The sequence below is a fragment of the Pteropus medius genome, unplaced genomic scaffold (genome assembly GCF_902729225.1).
Source record: "Pteropus medius unplaced genomic scaffold, Ma_sr-lr_union100, whole genome shotgun sequence".
NCBI classification, from domain to species: Eukaryota; Metazoa; Chordata; class Mammalia; order Chiroptera; family Pteropodidae; genus Pteropus; species Pteropus medius.
This window is the reverse complement of record NW_024342473.1, coordinates 8391833-8400237: the sequence shown is the minus strand read 5'-3', so window position 1 is coordinate 8400237 and position 8405 is coordinate 8391833. Positions and strand designations below refer to the sequence as shown.

At 38.5% G+C, this 8405-nt stretch overlaps 1 protein-coding gene across 3 annotated transcripts in view; it reads left to right on the top strand.

The window, feature by feature from the left end:
• The first annotated feature begins 209 nt into the window (after nucleotides 1-209).
• Nucleotides 210-8405, top strand: part of GNG2 (G protein subunit gamma 2) — a 103378-nt gene continuing 95182 nt past the window's right edge. Inside the window, exon 1 of one of the 3 annotated variants that reach the window (XM_039865128.1) lies at nucleotides 210-372. The gene's annotated coding sequence lies outside the window, so the exon portion shown is untranslated. Of the gene's footprint in view, nucleotides 373-626; nucleotides 718-8405 lie in introns of those variants that run through there. The other 2 variants (XM_039865126.1, XM_039865127.1) reach the window with 2 other exon arrangements.

Genomic DNA, 8405 nt, shown 5'->3' with positions numbered 1-8405 from the left:
GAACAAAGGGGTAAAGAGGATTCAAGTCAAATTAGTGTCAGGAGCCCAGGAGAAGGTGAAACTACGAGTAAGCCCTTAAATGGAATGAGAGGGAAAGAAGAAAGCAGCTCACAGCTACCAAGAAGAGGAGGAAGTGGGAGATGTGCTGCTTCCTGTAGAAAGAACGATGAACAAAGCTGGGTGGGGACTAGTCCCTGGGCTGCAGGCGCCGCTGCTACACATACACACAACGGCCGCCGCTCCGTGGGCAGCTCCTACTACTGCTGAGCTGGGCTGGGCTGGGCTGGGCTGGCGGGCTGCGGCGGAGCTCGCCTGCACAGATCGGCTCGGAGAGAGAAGAGCCACTCTTATCTGACCAGCCTCAGAGCCGAGGTAAAGGAAAAGCTTTTCATGTCTCTCCTTTTTAAGTGAGAAAAATGACCATTGTCTGCGGTTTTAAAGGAAATTTCTAAGGGAAGTTAGGGACATTGTTTCAGGATTGGGGGAAATGATTAGACTGGGTTCTTTGAGAAGGGCTTTTGAGAATGACCAAATTTGTGACACATTCTGTTAAAAAAAAAAAGATTATCATTAACTTTAGAGACTTGTCAAGAAAACACAGTAAATGTAAGGAGCGGTTTGCATAGTTTTCTCAGGAAGAAAAGCGAGGCTGAGTTGAAATCATTTGGGGCTGTGAAGCTGTTGGCGGATCATCTGAGTGTTGCAGTCCTGTTTTAGGTGTGTATGTGGTGTAAAACAATTGCATTATATTTCCTACACATTGCACTCGTGTATCTTCTCTTTTGCAGCATACTGACTGCGATTTGGCCTTTTTTTGGAGAGGGGCATTAAATCCTTTTGTACTCAGAATTTGCCAACAAAGGCGGTGGAATTGCGTATGGAGGGGCAGTATTTACCATTAAAACAGGGTGTCTTCCTCCCTCTGCTCTGTGCAGCTGCTTTCAGGATAACCTCAGAAACAGCTACCATTTGCCAGTAGGTCTTATCCTAAAGTTGCATCCTTTCTCAGAGGAGAGTGGCGGGTTTAACTAGTTCAGAATCAGATATTGGTGTATATGTGGGTTTAATGTTTATATGGATTTTATTCATCTCTAGGTCAAGACGTGTATTAACCTCAGTGAGGGACAAAATGTAGAAGTGCTGCTGGGTTGTTTCCTTACCTGTATACACCATAGATAGATTGAAATAGTAAAATTAGAAGGTGATTTTTATTCTTTGATTATCTTGAGCAGTGGATGCTCTTAATAAGAATCTAGGACCATGACTTATTCGTGTTTATGAATGATATGTAAAAGTGCATTAAATAGGTCTAATGGATAAGAAATGAGATTGTGGATTCCTCTGGCAGGATGTGTAGGAGAGTTTGATATCCTAGCGTAGCTAGCGTAGCTGGTTTTAAAAATTCAGCTTTGTCTCCAAAAGAAAGTGTGGTTAAACAATAAATGGTCATTGATAAAAGGTTTTCTCTTGAGTTTTTAGAATAAAAGAAGATAAATTTTCAGAGGAAAGAACTGCTTATAGTGGAGTAGCAATAACAAAAAGGTTGTATTTAGACACTAACAAATTCTTAAAATATAATTTTTTAAACACTAAATATTCCATAGAGAGTGTATATGCCTCCTCATTTATCATCATTCTCAATTGTGAAGGGTTTTTTTAAATGCCATTTTATAAAATTAGTTTGGCTCCTCAAAATTTCTGGTGTAGCAGCAGCACATTTTGAGAGAAGACTATTTTGGTACCAAAGGAAAAAAAAAATGTCTAGTTTTCTGAGGTTACTTATTAAATCAAACCAGTGCTGTCTAAGAGGCAAAACATTGCTTGTGTTGAAACCATGGAGCTCCCCTGACCGATTCATTGTGTTTAATCAAACCTGTGGGCAAAACAAGTCACACCGCATATTCCATAGTTCAACTTCCCATTTGCCTCCTAAAGTAAATATGTAAAGATAATTTTCCCAGAGAGGAGAGCTAGGAGAGATCTTGAATCCAGAATTCCCCTAACTGGCATTCTATGGCTGAGCTGCCTGTCATTAAATGAAGTAAAAAGTTGGGAATCCAGTCAGTATGAATGAAAATGGAGCTCATCCTTTGGTATTTATTCATCTGAAGGGTTTATTCACTAGATAATGCCAACACCCTGCTCTGTGTGGGGATGTGTAGACAATCTGCGTTCCTCCTCTCTGCGTTTCACACAAGAGTATGAAAATGAAACCTTGTCCCATAGGCACGGGAGAATCAAGACAGCTCCCTGCTCTCTGTCAGAAAACAACTAAGAGGTGCCTATTTTCTGCACAGCACAAAACATTTCCTTAATTGTTAAATTCCAGCTTGAAGCACATTAGTGAGTAACAGCAGATCAGTAACTATAATGGTAGAAGGTTTAGGAAAAGGATTAAAATGCTCCTATGCTGTAAAATAAGAACATTTACACTTACTCTCGCTATATGGAGTATTGAAAGGCATGATGCTTTTGCCCAGGGTACTCAGTGGCTTTTGAGGGAGTCAACCAACACTGAAATTTTAATTGAATGTTTTTTTTTTTTCCACATATGGCCACTGGGTGAGTGGAAACATGACTCTTTCATGTTTCTTTCATGGCCAGCCCTGGGGCTCATATGGTGGGCACATAGTGAGTGTATTGGGTTGACTGACATTTTTACACTACTTCAGAAAGCAGGCCCAACTTTTGAGTATAAAAGTCAAAGCAGAAAGCCGGTTCGAAAAGACAACTGTGGGTAGAAGACAATAAAATCATGGAGTGAAAAGAAGGCAGGCTTTGGGAGTCAGGCAGATCTTCCTTTGAATCCTACCACTGGTTCTTACTACTTGACCTCTTACGATAACTTAATGAACTTTGGTTTCCTCATTGTAAAGAGGGGTTAATAGTACATACCCAATGTAGTAGTTTTTGTTTTGTTGACTTTTATTTTGTTTTTGTGTATGGATATGTGAGTGCCTGAGACATAGTAGGTACTCAGATGTTTTTTTTTTCCTGAGTGGCATAAGGAAAGATTAGCGTATTCTTGATCTTTGCCACTCCCTCAGAAGTTCCAAGAGACATTTTCTTTACTGTAGTAAAATAAATAAATATATATATATAACATAAAACTTCCCATTTTAATCATTTTTTGTGGCATTAAGTATATTGACATTATTGTGCAACCATCACCACCATCCACCTCTAGATCTTTTTCATCTTAAGCTGAAACTCTATTCCCATTAAACATTAACTCCCCGTTCCCTCCTCCCCCAGTCACTATTCTACTTTCTGTCTCTATGATTTTGACTATTCTAGATTCCTCATATAAGTGGAATCATATATTATTTGTCTTTTTGTGACTGTCTTAATTCACTTAGCACAATGTCTTCAAGGCTCATCCATGCTGTATGATGTGTCAAATTTCCTTCTTTTTTAATATTCCATTGTATGTATATACCACATTTTGTTTATTCACTCATCTGTTGATGGACACTTGGGTTGCTTCCACATTTTAACTATTGTGAATAATGCGCACATGGGTGTGCAAATATCTGTTTGAGTCCCTGCTTTCACTTCTTTTTTGAGTACCCAGAAGTAGAATTGCTGGATCATATGCTAATTCTATGTTTACTTTTTTGAGGAACTGCCAGTACTGTTTTCCACAGCAGCTGTACCATTTTACATTCCCACCAGCGGTGCACAGTGGTTCTTTTTTGTCTCCACATTCTCACCAACATTGTTATTTTCTGGAGGCATTTGTTAGTTTGTTTTTGATAGTAGCCATACTAATGGGTGTGAATTAGTATCTCTTTGGGATTCAATTTACATTTCCTTAAGGATTAGTCTTTTCATGTGCTCAGTTGGCCATTTGTATATATTCTTTGGAGAAATGTTTATTCAAGTTCTTTGAGCATTTTTACACTGGATTGTTTTCAAAGACATTTTTAAATGGTGAGATGTCTTACAAAGTGTGCCATAAAGATCATGATTATAACTTTGCGTTTAATCTCCTGCATGCATCGGTATTATTCCTGTCCAAGTAAAATACTTTTCAAAAATAACTTTTAAAATCAAAAGGAGAAAGAAAATCTGTATAGCTCCTGATGATTGATGATATCAAGAACTTGATAGTGCATTTCAAACCCTTATTGTAGACAGTTCACACTGGGGACCCCACTGGTCAAGTGTGGTCAGGCTATTACAAAGAAGGCACTGGGGAGGCTGTCGCTTCAGTGTCTTTCCAGTCAACTGGAAGGGAAAAAAATGTCCAGTAGGTAGCAGGGTCAGAAAAAAGGAGGAGATACTAAAGTACTAAATTACTGTCAGCTCTTTTAATGGAGAGCATTAATGATAAAGAAGGGCTACAGTAGTTAAACAACAACAGTAGATTTCTGGGACAACAGGTTTCTTCTAATGAAATGAGATTCAAATCTAAATTTCACATTTGAAAATAAAAAATCCTTCTGTGTTTAATTTTCCATAACATATTTCACTCCTGATTCCCAACCTGGTGAGGCAAGGTATATATGGGGCCGAGGAGAGCTGGGCAGGAAGATTAGGGAGGACTCTCTTGAACAGGAACAATATCTGAGCTTTATGCTGTGGGTGCAGATGTTGACCTTGAATGGTTTGAAGCGTCCCTGAATGATTGCACGTTAACTTTTTGTAATGCACTCTGTGTGTGTGTACGGGAATAGTGAGGCTGGAGGATAATGACCCCTGACTAAGTTTACTTTCCAAATCTGCTTATTTTACAAATTCTAGGAGGACCCATGCCTGGTTCTGTAGATCTGGAAGGAAGAGGGAAATTACAGAGCTGTATTAAGGCTTAGTCCCTGGCCTAAGACATCAGAGAATGGTAGAGCTGAAAATGACCTGGATATGAACCCAGTCTGTATCTACCCCTCCATGACAGATGATGAAATCCACCCAGCATTTAAATTTTCTGTCCAAACTCATGCAGTTGATTAATACCTCACTTCCCAATTCAATCTCCATTTCACTTTTCTCCATAATAGAGTAAAGAAATAGAGAAAGTGTTTATACTTTCAAAATTGTTTGTAAAACCAAATTATTTTGTTTAAAAAGATGAGGGTAATTTTTACATTTAACACCCTATGTAAATATGGAGTCTCTGTGTTCAAATTTGTTCAAATGTAAAGATGCCACTGGAAATGAGATTCAGATTTTCAGGTAAGAGTATTAGAGATATATATGGCTCCCCAAAACTCTTATGTTAAACAGAACAAGTTATATTTAACAGGATTCAACATCTAGACGGTCTCTAGAGGACTTCATTAAACATTAAAAAAGAGGGAGGTCAAATCTCAAACATCTCTAATTTTAGTTATGACATGTTTCTTAGAAGTGGTACCACTGTATACTTAGGTTTGAGATAAGACAGGGTAAGCCCTTTTATCTCTTGGCAAATATGTGTAAACAGTCAAGCTCTTAATGGAAAACTAGTCACTTGACCCCTTCCTCCCTATTCCTTTGGCCTTCCCTTGCCCCCCTGCCATCCCAGTTGTCGGGGTCAGACATTTCCATGTTCCTTGCTCCCTGGTACCTGGCACTCAGAGCTAATGGAGAGGGTCTGGCGACTGGGTTGATGGGTTCTACTCCAGATTTATTGCAGCATCAGCAGTGCCATTGCTGTTCTTTGAGAGTCCTTTTCTTCTTTCTTTTTTATTCCACTTTTTACTATCCCTTGTGCATTTTCAGTGAAAACCATGAAACCCAAGTCCCTACTCCCTTATTCATTACAGGTGACTCACCTTCTACTTTTCTGATAAGGCATGTAGTTACAGGTTTCCTCAACCTCATTCCTTACCATCTCAAGATTTTCCTGTCTTCATTTGTTCTTCTTCCTTTCTAGGTAAAATTAAGTTTTTTGTTTTTTGTTTTGTTTTTTTTTTCCAAGTCGAAAGTAAACTCTCTACTTGGACTCTTCATTTCATTTTCTTTTATTTTCTAGGGGACTAGGTTCTGAGAATAATTCTATCTCCTTCCTGCATATTTGGTTTCTTTATTGGCCCTTTCCTCTTTGCCTGCAAACACTTAGTTTACACATATAAATTTATAAAAAATTAAACAACCCTGCTGTCAACAAAGTTTCCCTTGGACTTTTTTTTAACCTCTACTAACTTTGTTCTCCTACCTGTAGGGAAGAAAAATAGTTTTTCTTTTATCCTTCTAATTTCTCTGCTGGGAACCTTATAACAAAAGACAGATTAATATGAAAAAGCAGATGTTTATTAACATATATATCTCACATATAGAAAGGAGATACTCAGGGAAAAATGACTAACTCTCAAAGGTGGTTTGGAATTCAGGTTTAAATAATATCATTAGCTAAAAGACAAAAGAGAAAAAGGGAAGTAGAGGAGGGCCAGTTGTGGGGTGGTGATCAGGAAAAGCATGGTGAATAAGAGTAAGATTGTTATGTAGACATAAATTGGTGCCAGTCCTTAGACAAGGGTCTTTAGTGATTTAGTTTCCCAGGCACAGAAGAGGGGGAGGCACCTTTACAAATGAAGATTTCTTTTGTACATGTAAATTTCTCATAGAAAAGAGGGAGCTTCTGGTCTGTTTTCAGAATTTCTCCTGGGTGGTATTTAATCTCAAAATAATCCTTATGGCAAATAGGCGAATTTTGAGATTGCGTATTCTGTCATCCACCATTCCTCTCTGAAGCCTCCCAACTTCTCCACTAACTGCAAGTTTGCTCTAAATATGCACATTCTCAAGATTTTACTTTGCTGCCATTTAATTTCTCTCTTTCTCCCTTGATCAAATCCCTTTCTGTGATTTCAATCATTGTCACTGTGTGAGTCAGTCCCCAAACCGATTCTCCATCCTGATCTCTCACCTGCTCTCTAAACTTGCACATGGAGCTCTGGCAAACTTGCCAGAACACCCAACCCACTGACACTGAAACTCATGTGTCCAAAACAGCCCCGACCATCCCTATTCCCCACTTCTCAAAACCAGCTCCTCATTTCATTTCCATGAGTACTAATGACACCCCATTCTCCCAGTCCCTCAATTATGAAAACTCGATTTCATTATTTTCCTCACCAAACAATCTTAGGTGTAGCCAGTTGCATAGCTCCTTGTTTTGTCATTGGAACCATATATTGACACTATTTACTCTTTTCCATGTTGACAGCCAGGTGTTTTAGTTCAAGCTTGCCTAACTCCCAGCTGGGCTAATTTGTTGTTTGTGTTCTTGCTTCTCCTATTTCCTGCTTCCCCTTCCACTCTTCACTCACCCCACCCCGCAGTCTTGCTTCTCTAAATAGCCAAATTCCATTTACCCTGTAAGGCTTTGTTCAAATGCTACCTCTTCCATAAACCTTCCTTCTTTCTTTCCTCCCCTCCCCAATAAGAAACGGTTTTTACCTCTCAGAAATCTTTTGTTCTTTCATCACAGCAATTAGCACATTTTAGTGTGGAAAATGGCAATCTGCATTTCTTTTTCTTTTGCAAGATTTTTGAGGGGAGTGGCTACACCCTGTTTAATTTTTTTCTTCTATAGGACACAAAAAGTTTTTTTGTTGTTGTTATTGTTTATTTGTTTTAAATTTCAGCTTTATCGAGGTGTAATTAACAAAATTGTAAGACATTTAAAGTGTACATCATGGTGATTTGATGTACAGATACACTGTGAAAGGATTACTCCCATCTAGTTAATTAACACATCCATCACTTTATTTATTTGTTTGTTTGTTTGTTTAATTTACTTATTTATTTGTGTGAGAACAATTAAATTCACAAATGAATTTTATCATTCATTTATTTAATGAACTTTCTTGAATCACTTATTCTTTTATGAAGAGTGGGCTAGATACTGTAGGAGCCCACTAAGAGCTCATAAACTACTAGGGAAACAGACAAATACTGACATAACTACAATACGGTTAGTCTGTCCATGGGCCTTAGCTGAATGTCTGCAATGTGCCACATGTCCTTTGATGGGCCACGGGGACTTGAACGAATAAATTAGGCCAGTCCTTTGTGTTTTTTTGGAACTTACATTCTAGTGTAGAAGGTGGTAATACTTTCAAAAAATATCTTTGTCCCAGCCTCAACCCAGACAAATTATATCAGAATCAGCCAGGATTGGACCCCACTGACAGAAACAAATTATAATACAAGAAAATATCAGGCAGTGATTAGTGCTGAGATGGATTAAAATAGAAACAGATCGAATGATAGAAGTTGTGTGTATGATGGTGGTGGTATTGGAGAGTTTACTTTTGTTAGTAATCCCTGAAGACCTCCCTGAGGAGGTGACATTTGAATTGAAACCTATATTATGGTGAGGAGTCAGCTATGTAAAGATGTGGGAGGAAAGGGTTCCTAAGCAGAAGGTGCTGGTGCCTTTCTGAAATAAGGAGGTGAAATTCCCAAGGAAATGTGGC